This window comes from Carassius auratus, chromosome 7, assembly GCF_003368295.1.
Source record: "Carassius auratus strain Wakin chromosome 7, ASM336829v1, whole genome shotgun sequence".
Classification (NCBI taxonomy): Eukaryota; Metazoa; Chordata; class Actinopteri; order Cypriniformes; family Cyprinidae; genus Carassius; species Carassius auratus.
Genome location: NC_039249.1, coordinates 27,179,672 through 27,195,131, shown reverse-complemented (window position 1 = coordinate 27,195,131; position 15,460 = coordinate 27,179,672). Strand labels below are relative to the sequence as shown.

General features: G+C 37.8%; 1 protein-coding gene across 2 annotated transcripts in view; it reads left to right on the top strand.

Moving 5' to 3' along the window:
* The first annotated feature begins 10,900 nt into the window (after positions 1-10,900).
* LOC113106379 (adhesion G protein-coupled receptor L3-like) overlaps positions 10,901-15,460 on the top strand; it is a 192,357-nt gene continuing 187,797 nt past the window's right edge. Inside the window, exon 1 of one of the 2 annotated variants that reach the window (XM_026268245.1) lies at positions 10,901-11,383. The gene's annotated coding sequence lies outside the window, so the exon portion shown is untranslated. The remainder of the gene's footprint in view (positions 11,384-15,460) is intronic. The other variant, XM_026268244.1, reaches the window with a different exon arrangement.

The following is a 15,460-nucleotide window of genomic DNA, read 5'->3' as shown; positions in this document are numbered from 1 at the left end:
CTGAATCCACAGCACATCTCAGGGTCAAGATTGAGTGCTTGCAAGACATCAGAAATGTTTGTGAGATCCCTGCTGCGGTCATGTCCTCTGCCTGCATGAACCACTGCAACTTCCAGCAGCTCGTTCGGAATATCAGGGCTAATGCACTTCCATTTTTCCCCAGTTTGGAAACAACTGTTTTGCCAAAATAACATAGTAACTCAAATAAGCACATCCATCTTTCGAATCATGTTGGTTTATCAGTGTTGATAATTATTTATTGATCGAACAGATGGGGGTGTGATTGCTTCGTGTTTCTGCCTATATGAACAAGATGCATGAACAGCACTAGGATGAACTGCCAGAGGGGCCATGTGGAATTTAAAAGGGAGAATTTGGAATTTTGAAGAAAGCCTTTAGAATTTTAAAGGGAGCATTTGGAATTCCAAAGGTGGACCTTGGATTTTTGCAGTAGATATTTGGAATTTTGAAGTAAGCATTTCGAATTTTCAAAAGAAGAATTTAGAATTTTAAAGTGGACATTTGGGAACTTGGTATTTCAGAGGAAGCATTTGGAATTCTGAAGTAGACATTTGGAATTTCAGTGGGGGGATTGTGAATTTTTATATGGATATTTGGAATTTTCAAGGAAACATTTGGTATTTCAAAAGGCACTGGGAATTTCAAAGGGAGAATTTTGAAGGGGTAATTTTGAAGGAAGCATTTGAATTTTGAAGAAGGATTTCGAATTTCAAAGATGGAATTTTGATTTTTAAAGGAGGCATTTGGAATCTCTAATGGGAAGCACCCCACATATGCATGTAGCTCTCTTTTTAAAACTACTTTTCTAATAAAAAAAAACGGTAACACTTTAGAATAGGTGACACTTGTTAACTATTAACTACGATATTTCTCTCAATAAATTCTTAATTTGCTGCTTATTGATAGTTAGTAAGGTAGTTGCTAGGTTTAGGTATTGGGTAAGATAAGGGATGTAGAATAAGATCATGTAGAATAAAGTATTAACATGTTCTTAATTAGCACTAATACATGGCTAATAATCTAGTAATATGCATGCTAATAAGCAACTAATAGGTGTTACCTATTCTGAAGTGTTACCAAAAACTACTATTTCTGTGCCTACTATGTGTATATTATTTTTATGTATATAGTGTGCAGACAAGTAGCACACACACAAGTATATTAGCAAGAGAATGAATATATAATCCAGATAACTAAATAATGATCTGCAAGTGATCAATTGTTGTGCACATGTTGCTTATTTTGATGAGGATATTTGGCATACAAGTTATGAACTAGAGCTGCTGTCCTCTAAAGTTTATTTCCAGCCTGCTTCAGCACACCTGCTTGTGTTTTATCAAGTGATCCTGGAGACCTTGATTAGCTGGTTCAGGTGTGTTTGACTAGGGTTGAATCTAAACTAGGCAGGACAGTGGGTCTCCAGGGTTTAAGTCCTGTGTATTCAAGAAACATGTTTAAAAATACTGCAGAAACCACAATTTTAAAAGACTGAATTTAAATTGGTTTTGAAGGATGAAAAGAAAACCATTAACAGCAGCTGGCCATGGATATGAAGAACTGAGGAAGTGGATGGACTGTGCTAGTGTCACAAAACAGAAGGCTATAGATTGTAAAAGAGAGGCAAATGAGACAGGTGGTAGTGCCAGGGCTGTTCGTCCTCTGACTGCCGATGAAGAGAACGTTTTGGCCATTGTCTTGTCCAAAGACAAAGCATTAAACAATGAAAACATCCAGCATGACAAAAGGCTGTTTTAAGATTAAAAACCTGTTAAGAATCCAATTACAATATGAGAAACTATCCAGTTAAACTGTGCTTTATTACTGCCAGAAGCAACTGATGAATCCCTCATGTATAACAAGTTCATTTAGATTCCTGAATATTAGACAGCAAAGTGTTTCCATTCATCACTCATATGCATCAGTAGCAGGTTTAGTAATGACTTCGCTTAAAGCCCTATCTGTGTGTTTCAAAGTACTCAGCAATGGCTGCTTTACAATGAGTTCAACAGCTTGAGCACAGGAGGAGAGCCAGAAGTCAAATAAAGCAGCACTATAATAATATTGAAAATTGCAATATGGTTTAATGAGTGTTGCATGTTTCAGAGTGAATCACAGCACTGTGTTCATTTATATGTGAGCAAAAATCTGTGTGTAGCTTGTAACGTGCATTTGGGCACACAAGGTGTGATTTAGGGTGTACTCACACTGCCAGTTTGAACCGTGCCCGAGTGCGTTTGACCACCAAAGCGCGGTTTGTTTGACTAGTGTGAGTGCTCCGAATCGTGCCCGGGTGCGGCTCGATTTTGCCGGCCCTGGCCCTGGAAGAGGTGGGCCAGGGCACGGTTCAGTTGGACTCGGGCGCGGTTCGCATGCAGTGTGAGCGCTAAACGTGCCGGGGCACGGAAAAGGACGCTTTGCATCACAGTTTTGCGACGCTCCAAAACCAACATGGCAGGGAAAGGGTTGCTTTGGTCTACGGCAGAGGTGCAAAACGCATAAAAAAACTAAAAACTGCAAAGTCATTGCTGCACTTCAGCTGGTATCTTGCAAACATCCTCATACGAGCAGCACGATTACGTGAAAATGTTCGCGCCACTAAGGCGACACATCTGTTTAAGTTTTCAGCATTACATCACTAAACTCAAAGACGATGTTAGGTTGTTTTTTTAAACACCTATTTTAAATATTTGATCACTTATGTCTTTGGTTGTTGTAAAGTTTGAACCTAAATCAATGTGCTACCTATTTCCATTGCCTCTGTTCTATTTGCCTGGATATTTTAGAAAGTTTTCAAAGGAAATGTTTAGCATATTACATTGATTGCTCTGTCGGAATGAACACATCAGATTTCAGAAATGACAGCGCAAATTAAAGATTTAAAAACCAGATTAGATCTGAGCGCAGTGTAAACAAAGACTTCTGACCCCTCAGTCGCACATAAATTGGAGCTGAAGTCTCCAGCAAGTTTGCTCTAACGGGCCGGATGCCTAAAGGCCATGATTACTCTTCAGCACACTTTTTCCTGGCCAAGTTAATTCAGTGAAGCAAAGAGAAAAGAAGTTGAGCCATGCAAGTCTTCAAAGGTAATGAACTGAGTCCAGGCAAGAATTCCTTTCAACATTTCTCCTAAAATATTTAAGAACGGAAGTTTAACGAGCCCAAATCAGAAACGCTTATACTGTCATACAATTGCTTTGCTGTCAGCAAATGTATATAGTTTTGTAAGATCACTGTTAAAATGGCACAGTTTCGTGACTCAACATTAAGGGTTGCAAAGATACAGTCTCAGATCCTTTTTGCCGCCTTGCAATTGAACTCATTGGTGTGTTACACAAGAACTGTTTTATACATCAAAAAGCTTTTGGCTGGCATGGTCTAAAACTGATCTACTCCAGGGCATCATGACTGTGACGTAGATAGAGTTTCATCAAAGTGTTGACCAGATACAGCCTCGAGTCCTGTTCACTCTGTTCATTCAAGCACTATATGAGAATAATTTGGTCTGGCAAAACTTTTTGAAGATCCAATGAAAGCTTTAGGTGGAGTTTGTAAAAGTATGTTTTTCACAAAATTCACAATGGAGGATGGTAAGGAACCCCATTTCTACCACATAAGAAAACAAAAATATGGCGTTAAAAGGTTGAAATTGACAAAAAGTCCAAATTAATAATAACATATTTAGTCATAATTATTAGAAGAAAAAAAAAACTAAATTATTATATACTAAGTCATACTTAGATTCTAAAACACTATTTTATAAAAAGTCATATTTTGCCCATTTATGTCATAATTTCAGCATTGTATGTTATAATTTTGACTTTTAAAGTCATAATTATGACTTACCAAAGCAGTTTATTTTCGTGTCAAAAATAGGCTTTGATAGACTTGAACATGTGGGGTTACAAGACGTGGACACATTAGAAGTCATGACATCACAATCATGCTTTGAAAATAAATGCAAATAAATATTATGTTATATAGGTTTTTTATATATATATATATATATATATATATATATATATATATATATATATATATATATATATATATCAAGCTACAGTGCCATTAATGCCTTTTTTTCTAGATTTCTAGATTTTCTAGATTTTACTAAAATAAATCCCCGGTACAGTATTTAGTATTTGACACACTCCCAGTGTGATTCTCTTACTCGCTCCCATCACTTTAGTCGATCCGTTCACTTCATTTACATATTCTGCATCATTATTTTCACTCACCTCACATGCTGCCTCACCATCTGCATTCATATCAGGTTCTGCGTCTCAGCTCAGTGCCTGGTGCTTTGGCCTTTCTTTATTTTCCATATTTTTGACTGCATGATACACTGTTGTGTATTCACCTTGTGGTTTGTAATCTGAATAGAGCTGATCCTTGTTTATGTGGATAGAAGAGAGTCGTTTAAGTCCTTAACCTTTGCATTCAAAACACAGAGAGCTCTCAATTCAGACATGCATCATGAATGTGTTCTCACACGGTTAGCAAAACAATGGGGCTGTTACTTTTTTTCTGGCCTGGGACAATAAATAACAGCAATTATGCATTTCCTGCTCATAGATACAATCACCTGAACTGTAAATGCCATGTGATTCATCTTTCTGAAGCTTGCACTTACTGTATCGTGATTAAATATCAGGGATATTATTTATATTACTGATTAGTGATATAGTAGGTTAATTAATTAAATACACATCTACATTTAAATGCCTATGTGAAAAAAAAAAAAATGTGATGTTGAGGTCGTGCATGATGCAAGAAATTAATTCCAGCTTTACTGATGATAATGCAGGGAAATGAGAAAAACAACAATACAGAAAGAGAAAATCAATCCATGAAACCTTTGCATAAAGATACAGAGACAAGAACTGAACTGAAACACGGGACTATAAATAAACAAGGCACTAAAAAGACACAGCTGAACAAAATAAATAAAGACACAAGTAAGAACACAGGAACAATGCAACCTACATAAACATGAAATAAACCGACATGAACATGTGAATGCAAATATATAAAATTCACAACCAAACTTTTGTAGTAATAAGAGCACATCTTTGACTCACATTTGTGTTTGTGGATGGACACATGGCCTGCTAAGCTCTTACAAACAGTGAGAGACAAATCCTGTCTGTCTGCATAAACAAAACACTCAGCATACAACACACAGTTCCTGCACACAGACATTCCCAGCATGCACCAGGGAGAGATGGCTCTCATCTGTCATGACAGTTTAGCACTGAGAGCTGGGACACATCACTGATGGCTTTCAGAAACTGAAGTCTGAGGTGTGAAACATTATCTGGGGCTATTATTATTTTGGACGTCATGTCAAACTGCAGCCTGCTACTGTCCAGATGACAGCCTAACCATAAAAAAAAAAACAAACCTGGCCATCTGCAAACACGATTAAAACAACCGAAAACACAGCTTACAGAGCCAAGATTAGGCCTGTGCTATCAGAGGACAAACCTAAAACACAGAGAGCACATTTCTTATATATTCTAGAATTTTCTATTCTTGTACACCTAATATTACAGGTTTTATAACTTTATGTATTAACAGTCGTGTTTTAAATTGCTTTGATACAAAATGCAATCTGGAACCACATTCCAAATGCATGAAGTGTTTCTAACTCAAATTATGCCATTAGCAGAACTCCATGTATCGAATGTGTCCAGAAATTATTTCATTCATAGTGTCCAGTCCGTGGCGCCAAAAGTGTGTGTTTTTTGTCCGAAAACAGGCAAGTCTTCAATTTTTTTTTTTAAACTGAGACTCATTTCACAAGACTTGCACCCGAGTGCTTCATGTATCTCAGTTGTAATGTTATACCAGGTATGCTACTGAGCAAGTTTACTGCATCAGGAGAGCCACACATATGGAGCTGGTTACATGATGCAAATGTCAAAATATGTGATTTTTGAAACCATGCACTTCAGTATAGAGTGTTATTAAATAAAAACATATTATTGCAAAAGGAATTTGATGAAAATATATATTTTTAATTTGAATTGCATTTTTAATCAATAATATAACCCCTTTAATCATAATTTATGTGAAAAAATACCTAATATGTTTACATACATAGGTACGTTTTTGGACCCCCCCAAAGAACCAAAACTAGACAAACTGAGCACTATATAAGCTGCAAGTCTTTACACAAGCTATTAATAACCTTTAGAAATGCTTTAATTGCAGCATTTTATACCTTTAAAGGGTTGGATTCCCATGCTTAACATGGACAAAGTTTCAAAAATTAAGTTGTACGTTTGAAGGACAATTTCTGTTCCAAAAATATTCCTTCCAGTTTGTCACAAGTTTCGGAAAGTTTTTTTTTGAGTATGGGTCTGTGTGACGTTAGATGGAGCGGAATTTCCTTATATGGGTCCTGAGGCACTTCTGCCGGAAGAGCGCGCGCTCCCGTAGAGCAGAGCACTGAGAGCACAACAGACTTCACTGATCAGAGCGAGAGCGAAATGCAAGACAACCCTGCACAGATTACCAAAAGAGAAACAGCATTAAGGGACCAGTGGATGGAGTTTATTTTTACAGAGCATCAACGGAGTTGTGCAAGTGTTTTTGTTTGTTCCCTGCATTTCAAAGATGCTTGTTTTACAAACAAGGCCCAGTTTGACGCTGGATTTGCATATCGATTATTTCTGAAGGATAATGCAGTCCCGACGAAAAAGGGTCACGATCGTGTGTTGGAACCGCAGATAGCTGTGTTGTTAACTTAGCTATCGACGCGTAAGCACATCAAGTAAACCTTGTACACCTTTAAAGAAAAAAAAGACGACATAAAGTGGAACTTAGTCATTTTCCAAAACTTCTAAGTGTAATGGAGGCCAGCGAGTAACGTTAGTCCTGTGCAGGTAAACCTCCCCGATCTCAAGAGACGCACTAGCAACAGACGTTAGTGGCTGTAGCCATTTAGCCTCCTTGTTAGAGGAGACCCGGGTTCGAGCCCCGCTCGGAGCGAGTGTGAGGAGCGTCAGAAAGGACCCGGGAGAGAGGGGCTACATAGCAAATATATACAGTTTCAGTACATACCACATAGAGACGCTGTTGTAGTCGTTGCTGCTGCTGCTCTCGTTCAGTTTCAGCCTCGGGATCTGATTCTGGATCATAAATAAACGGCTGAATCTGACTGTTATCCATGGTTTGTTTTGGATGTTTTTTTCCTCATGGTAATGTCACAGCTTCCAAACGCTCTCAACGCAAAAGCTTACTCGCGCTCGTGATTCTTTAGCTCCGCCCACACGTCACGCCTCCAGCGGCTCGTGTTTTTACGAAAAAAATCGGCTCAGACTATTTTTCTCTTATAAATATAATAAAACTAAATACTTTTTGGATATATGAAGGGTGCAGACGCAGTACTACTCTATAGGTACTCAAGATTAACAGGAGATTGAGTGAAAATTAGCATTTCACCCCCCCCCCCCCTTTAAATACAATTACTTGTATATAAATTGCATAATGGCCAAAGGATATTGCAGATGCTTACTGAATATGAACTAAAGAGATCTTTTAAAAGATTAGAATCAAGTCATTTTGTAGCACAATTTAGTAGAGTGTATTTCATCTTTTACTTCTCACGTCTATGTCAAGCATTTTGAATTGCCATTGTGTATGAAATGTGCTATATCTTCTGTAAATATGGCTAAAAAAAGGAAGTATTGACTGGAAGAACCTGTAATTGGGTCATACATACAAGAACGTACCATTTAATTCCATGATGAAAGCTTTGTGCCAGCAGAAGAAAGGGATCAAGGAGAGAAATGCCAGCATCTGGACAGATGATTGTGCTCGTTGATTATGTGTATGAACAGAAAAAAGTGTACTTAGTGTTGTAAAACTTGTAAACAAATGCCTATAATAGGTGCAAGGTTATAAGAGACTGACATGTTCATTTCTGCTTGTGAACTGAGTAAAAATAATAAATGTCACAACTCTGTGATTTTAGGAGACCTCATAATTACATTGACATTTGATGTTACAATGATAATAATTACATTTTAACATCCCTGTGGCCTATAGATTTGATCTTCGGATTAATTTTAATAATATGAATATCTCATATATCTCATCATTACATAACAACGGGAGCTTAACAGTCAGTATGATTTTTGTCCATCACAACCTGGTATCAGGAGAATAAATGCAACTTTAATAAATGTAATAATCTAATAATAATCTTTGATCTGGAATATATATATATATATATATATATATATATATATATATATATATATATATATATATATATATATATATTAGGGGTGTAACGATACGCGTATTCGTATTGAACCGTTCGGTACGACGCTTTCGGTTCGGTACGCGGTACGCATTATACCGAACGGTTCGTTGGAGTAATTAATTATATTTGAAAAAAAAAAAAAAGAGAGAGAAAGAAATATAATGATATGCGTTCAACAAGGTAGCCCAATAACCCAAACAACGTAACAGGCAACGCCCCTGACACTCCCGAAGAAGAAAAAAACACCATCTTATATGTTTATGTTAGGCTACTCAGCAGGCGCTCGCTCACTCAGTACGCGCTGAAGGCTCGTTGCAAAATAGCCAATGCGTTTAACAGACTAGAAATGAGAAGATCCCCCAATAACCAACAGGTCTGGTGTTTGGGTGCACTTTGGATTCCCTTTAAGCTATAATGGTGATGGCAAGAGAGTGGTGGATAAAAAAACAACGGTATGTCGCATCTGCAACATGACAGGGTACACCAGCGGGAATAAAAAAAAAAAAAAAAAAAACACCAGCGGGAATATCTGGGATATATGCGTCAGTACTATCTGGGAAAAGACGAAAAAAAGGAGAAACATGCACGCAGCAAACTATCCCTGCAGCATTTAGACACTATAGCTTACAGGGAATCCAACCCAAACACCAGACCTGTTGGTTATTTTAGGATCTTATATTTCTGGTCTGTTAAATGCATTCGACATTTTGCAACGAGCCTTCAGCGCGTGCTGAGTGAGCGAGCGCCTTAGGGGCCGTTCACATATCGTGCCTAAAAACGCATGGAAAACGCTAAGCGCGTCTTTCTCCTCCTTTCCAAAGCGCTCGGGCAGAAGCGCTCATGAGGCGTCTGTCTTTGCTAAGCAACAATGACGTGCTCTCTCCGTGAGACGCGGAAATTTCAGCGAAGGATAAATGGATTTGCAGCTCTAAAAATCGCTTGCATTAGCTCTGCTACTGAATTTATTTCAAAATTGCAATCCATATACAACTATGATCAGCTGTTCCTTCATCTTGGCTGAGCTCTCAACGTTGTTACGGGAAAGGATGAAGCTAATTGGTTGGTTCTTGTCACATGACCCGCGGTGCGCTTGCGGCATTCTGAAAAGTTGAGATGTTTTTACATTTTGCTGTATCTAAAACGTATCGAACCGAACCGAACCGAACCCTGACATCAGTGTATCGTATCGAACCGAACCGTGAATTTTGTGAACCGTTACACCCCTAATATATATATATCTATATATATATAGATATATATATATATATATATATATATATATATATATATATATATATATATATATATATATATATATAGATATATATATATATATATATATATATATATATATAATGGTATTTTCCCCATCTGTTTTATTGTCCTCCAGGGAATTTTAATAAACCGTCAGATTTGAGTTTTCATGATTAGACATTTATGAGCAACAGATGGCTAATAGTAACAAAAACAACAGTTCTACTACTACTACTAATAGAAAGAAATAAAGAAAGAAAGAAAGAAAGAAAAAGAAAGGCCCAAGCTTGCAGTTTCTTGCTTTAAAAACACAAATCTTTTAGTTGTTTATGAGTCTGTCATATTAAGTGGATTATTTTTCTGTGCTCTCATACTGTGACACATTTCCCTCTGCAACTGAGCAAAACACTGAATGCATCCCTGCAGGTAATCTCAGATCTCAGCTGGCTCTTTTCTGAATGAGAGCAGTAATAATGAGGATTAAAGACTGAGGCATGTTTGCTGGTGTAAAAGCTCGTTTGAGAGTCAGCGGGCCAGTAAGACGATGCACGCTTTCAAACACTGTCAGCTAGTGTTCTGCTGTGTGAAATGTTTTCAGCGCGAGTACAGAGGGAGCGAAACCGAGAACATGTTGCATTTGCACTGCTAGGGGGAGCTCTGGCCTTTTCACTGGAGTCTATCCACCTTGCGCCTCGACGCAGGGTTGCCAGATTGGCCTAGTGAATTTAATCGTTCTTTGACGCTCTTCTTGAGGAAAAAAACAAGATGTTTATAAAAGTGCTGCTGTTTGATTAGGCTTTAACATAAAGAATGACATGATGCTGGTTATTTCCTTTCACTAACCATGAGCATGGTTTAATTTGTTCACCCAATTCAAAACAGCTGATAATTCGTCTATTACTGAGTTAAAAGGTCTTTATGTATCATCATATTTCTAATAAACCAATCCTCTACTGTCTAAAATCAATTGGTAGATCTGTAAATTATTGACAAATGTTCACATAGACACAACAGTATCTTCTGTAACAAATGAATGCTAATCTAGTGTCTATCATTATTTATTTAGGTAAAATTATGTTGAAATGAAACCGAAATCCTGTATGAAACATAAAGGCTACGATTAGGCTAAACACACATTCAAGTCTATGTTTTATTCTTAGATTGCTGTTTGAGTCCATTTGTAGCCTGGCGATTCCGAACTCAGAATTTAGACACATTCTTAAATCACTAAACTACATTTACTTCTGTTTTGGTACATGGAATTAAAAAGAGAGAAGCTTGTCCGCGGTTTCTGACGCGTCTCTCGTGTCGTTTTTCTATCATATCTGGCAACCCTCTGTCAACGCTCATTCCTCTCGGTGTGTGCGCGAGCTCGGACTGTGACCGCGCGCAGATCGGCGCATTACACCGGAGCTGCACCTGGACTTCACCAGCACGCTGCTTTCACCTACAGCTGGAGAACTCTGGATGTACAGTCTTATTAACCGCTGCTCGACATCTGATTTGTTTGGGAGAAGGGCGATATGGGGACACGGCGTGCCGAGGTGGCACTCAGACTGGTGATGGGGATCCAAACAAGGAGCCCTTTTATTCCTTTTCAGAAGCTCCTGTAAAAAGCAATCGGATATCAGGACACTGATGACCCAGACAGCGTCGGTTTGGAGTTAACCTTACAGGATAGAAGGGAATTGAAGGTCTCTTGAAGGTCTCGACAAACAGAGCATTGTCGTTTATTCTGCGCGCAAGGACGATTTTCATCGCATAAAAGAGACTGATTGTGTCCGGACTGTGCGCGCGGTGCGCATAAAGACCCCCAGTCAACAAGAAGCTTCGCTGGTAAGTTGAGCCTGATTTCAGTGCGCTTTCTTTATTATTTCCTTTAAAACCAGATTCACCAAGATGTCGCTTTCCTGTTGTTTTTTAAACGCGTGCTGTTTTCGGGTGTGCGCCCGCTGGACATGATTCACCTCTGCGCGCGTTTCCAAGTCCTTGTCCACTCTATAATTGTTAGAAAAATAGGCTATGATGCTCATGACAATTCTTGAGTGGTTCATGGTTTTTACTCCAAAGGTTGGTTACCCAACAAATCTGTGTGCGTTTTTTATTTCCCGTTGAAGATCATGTGCAGTGTTTTAAGTACTTGTACCGCAATGCTTCATTATATATGTGCATGTGGCTCCGTTAAGCTCACCTTTTATGAATTGCACTCCTTTTACGTTCTACGTTACATTGGTACTTGATTATTGCTTTTCTACATTCATTATGTAATAAAGATTCCAATTAGCTTCCTTTAGTAGCTACTTATTGGATTAAAACCCGATCGGTTTTCTGAGAAGCGCGCGCAGCTGCGCAAAGGCGAACGGCGCAAACTGACGCAGTCTGTGGAGAAAATGTCATTTCAAACTGATTGTGCTCCTCTGTGATCCGCGGGTTCATCGCGCTATTAGTTTCAGGAGATTTGCTGTTGTCGGAAGGAAACTACAGAACTGTCCATACTTCAGGTGTAATGGAGATGGCCTTTTCCAGGAGCCTCTGAAGGGACATTAGGAGCGCTCTGATGGTCTCACCTGAATGCGTGCTTTCCTTGGAGAGCTACTGCTTGACATTCTCGAGAAAGAAGAGTGGGACTGAATGGACCGATATGTTCTGCATTGATGCCTGAAGCGTTCGTCTAGTAACTTTGCTCTCAGCGGAACATTCTGGCTCCTCGGAGAGACAGACTGAACAAACCTTCAGACTGTGTCTGATCTGGAAGCTGGCCCTCAGATGACTTAATAAAGCAGTTTGGGATTTCAGAGACCGGCTCATCGTTTTGCCTCATGAAACAGAGTTGCCAGGCAGGGAAGATGACATGCTCTTGACTTGAAGCTAAAGCAATAAAATAGAGAATATTTTGCTTCATAAAAAAAAGTACACGAAGGGCAATAACTATAACTTTAACTTTTTAATGAACATTTTAATTCTACTTGAATAAGGTCCACATCACAGGCCTATAACGGTAACACAACACAGATGAACTGTACAGTATCTGCCCTTATGTAAATTAACCATCTTTAAAATGTAGTAAAAGTGTAGTAACCATATATATATATTAATTTGTTTTTTGGTGTATTGATTACCATTTATATTGTTCCATTTTGTGGTTACCATGGTTTAACTATAGTAACCATGTTTTTTATTATTATTTATAGTAAAACCATAGTTAATGTTCATAAGGGGTGTGATGCGCGACTATAATAAAAATAATGTTAACATAACGATGATGAGGATGTAGATATAGTTAACGTTATAGTTATTTTTAAAGGATGATATCTATAATTGTGACGTTTTATTAATCGTTCTGATTCGACAAGAATCAAGTCCACAAAACCGATAACGATAACGACACAGAGGAACGATATCGTAGTCAGAATCGATTTCAGCGCGTTTTTTTTCAGTTGATGAAAACATTGACAGCCAATCAGAATCCTTTTCCTCTGTCCTTGGATACTGAGTATGAAAGTTTTGTATTTTTTTTTTTTTTTTTTTATCTTCATATCCGGCATCTTTTCCTATCAAAATGCTTGCTACGCATGCAAAAACGCAGATTATTATTATTATTATTATTATTATTATTATTATTATTTTTATTTTTTTTTTTTGTGATGATGGATGAAGGTTTCGGAGTCAATTTGTAAATGTGATTGACACAACTTGAGATTGTATTTATTTTTAAATGAGCACATTTTTCTAGACTGTGTGTGAAAGACCTTAACTATCAATTTTTAATAATAATTCTAATTGTGTGAGAACAGTGAAGTCCACACCACAGAGTATTAATAACATTGGAATCTCTTCCATTGCGATTATTAATTTTTTCAGCTGATGAACGATAAAAACATTGACAGCCAATCAGAATCCATCCAACTTTAAGGAGCTTGAGCTAAAGCAGCAGATGTAATTAGGGCTGCGACGATAAACCGATGCAGAATCGATGTGTGGATAGATTCTGAGATCTTCCGAATGCATCGCAATTCTCTCTGGAATCGATTCTGAGCTTAGATTTTAACAGCAGATGGCGCTAGAACAAGAGCGCTGAGAACGCTTGTGCGTTTGGATGAGTCTGTAACTTCACGTCGGCCCAGAATGCTTTTATGTGAACAACCTTGTAACTCACTTAAACCTTTACAAACTTTATGACTGATTATTTTAGGTTCAAGTGTGTGTAAGGATTTGGAAACGAGCAGAATATGGCTGTTTCTAAAGCATGCAGTGCCCTCTGTTGTTCACAACTAAGTTCAGATGCATTCGTAAAATCTCAGAATCGCGATGCATCGATTTATTTTCCCACCCTTAGATGGAATAATGGCAGTTTGTGCTTATAATAAACAATGTTATTGTGCTTGGACATTTCTCGTTATAGTTGTTTTATGATGTTGTCATCTAGCTATGTAAACATGAATTTGCGTGCTAAAGCAGCCGTCTCTCTGTCTGGCGTCCTGATCATTGATGTCATCCCTGAAGAGCGGGGCCACACCAGGAGACGTGTAATGCTTTGGGTCTCAGCGCTTGTCAACCTGAGCTTTGCTTACAGCGTAACCTGTCTTCACGGATGTTTCGCTTTGTCGTCTCTAATGCTTGTGTGCGAGTGTGTGTTTGTTTTAGCGTTGACCTCATCTCTGCGGCGAGCACATGTCTGCTCTAGTATCTTCTGTTTACGGCTCTCATGCTGACCACAAAAGAGCTTTAGTCATTTAGATACCAACAAAAGTTCATTACTAAGCTGAAAACACAGTTTTCTCATTAAGTCTGAGAAACAAAGCACGGCCGGCCAACATAATGACTGGATTCACCCGATACGGGCTGAGGGCTTTGGGAAATGTGCTTCCTGTGCTCTGTCTAAATGCGATTAGTTCAGTCACCCTGTTCATGTCTGCCTCACCTCGCTGATGAACCCCCGCTCCAAACCTTCCACTTCATTTTTCCTGCATTCCCGGCAGCTCCTCAGAGGCTTGATTGATTACAGACGATCCTTTGACCCCAACTGGTCTGAAATTAAATCAACCAAACACATTAATCAATATCTATTGGGTCACAGGGTTGAATTGCAACGTGTGATCTGCCATTATGTGTGACCTACAGCTGGGTGATATATCAAATATTCATGATTCATTCACCATGATTTTGCTGGTGATGTGAAATAAAATTACTTTATGAATAGTGTGATTCCTATATATGTGATAAATGCAATTTTTAGAAATGAAAAACATCAGTAAAAAAATTGATGTAATTAGTATGTAGTTAGTAATAGGCTATATCAATGGATCAGTGAATTTTATGATTGTCACTATATAGTTTAATGATAACAGCATGAGTAGCATATCAAATGCAAAGACCAAAAAAAAAAAAAGCTTTTTCAATAAAGACTTAAACTTTTCTGTTGGGTTCCGTTAGTTAGCATTAGTTTATGCATCTACTAAAATTTATTAATAATGGGAAATATATTTGTACAGTATTTATTTGTTTTAACATTAACATTAGTTAATAAAAATACAACTATTCATTGTTGGTGAATGTTAACTCAGGTCAATTAATAATAACATGCAGTTTTGATTTTAATAATGCATTAGTAAATGTTAAAATTAATATTTACTAAGACCAATAAATGCTTTTGCAGAAAAGTAATGGAACTGGAATGGTTCCATTATTAAGTATTGTGTTGGAACCTTGTGGTAAAAACAATGCATCATAAATGTGAGAGAGATTGTGTAAATAATGTGTGTTTGTCAGGGTTTGCATTAAATAATTGAAATGAACACAAAGTAGAAAATGTCATTTTACAGAAATAATGCAATAAAATGTTGCTGTGTAATACTGACACCAGATTCCGAATGCAGATATACAGTAAGTGGTACTGTAAATAAATCATAAGAA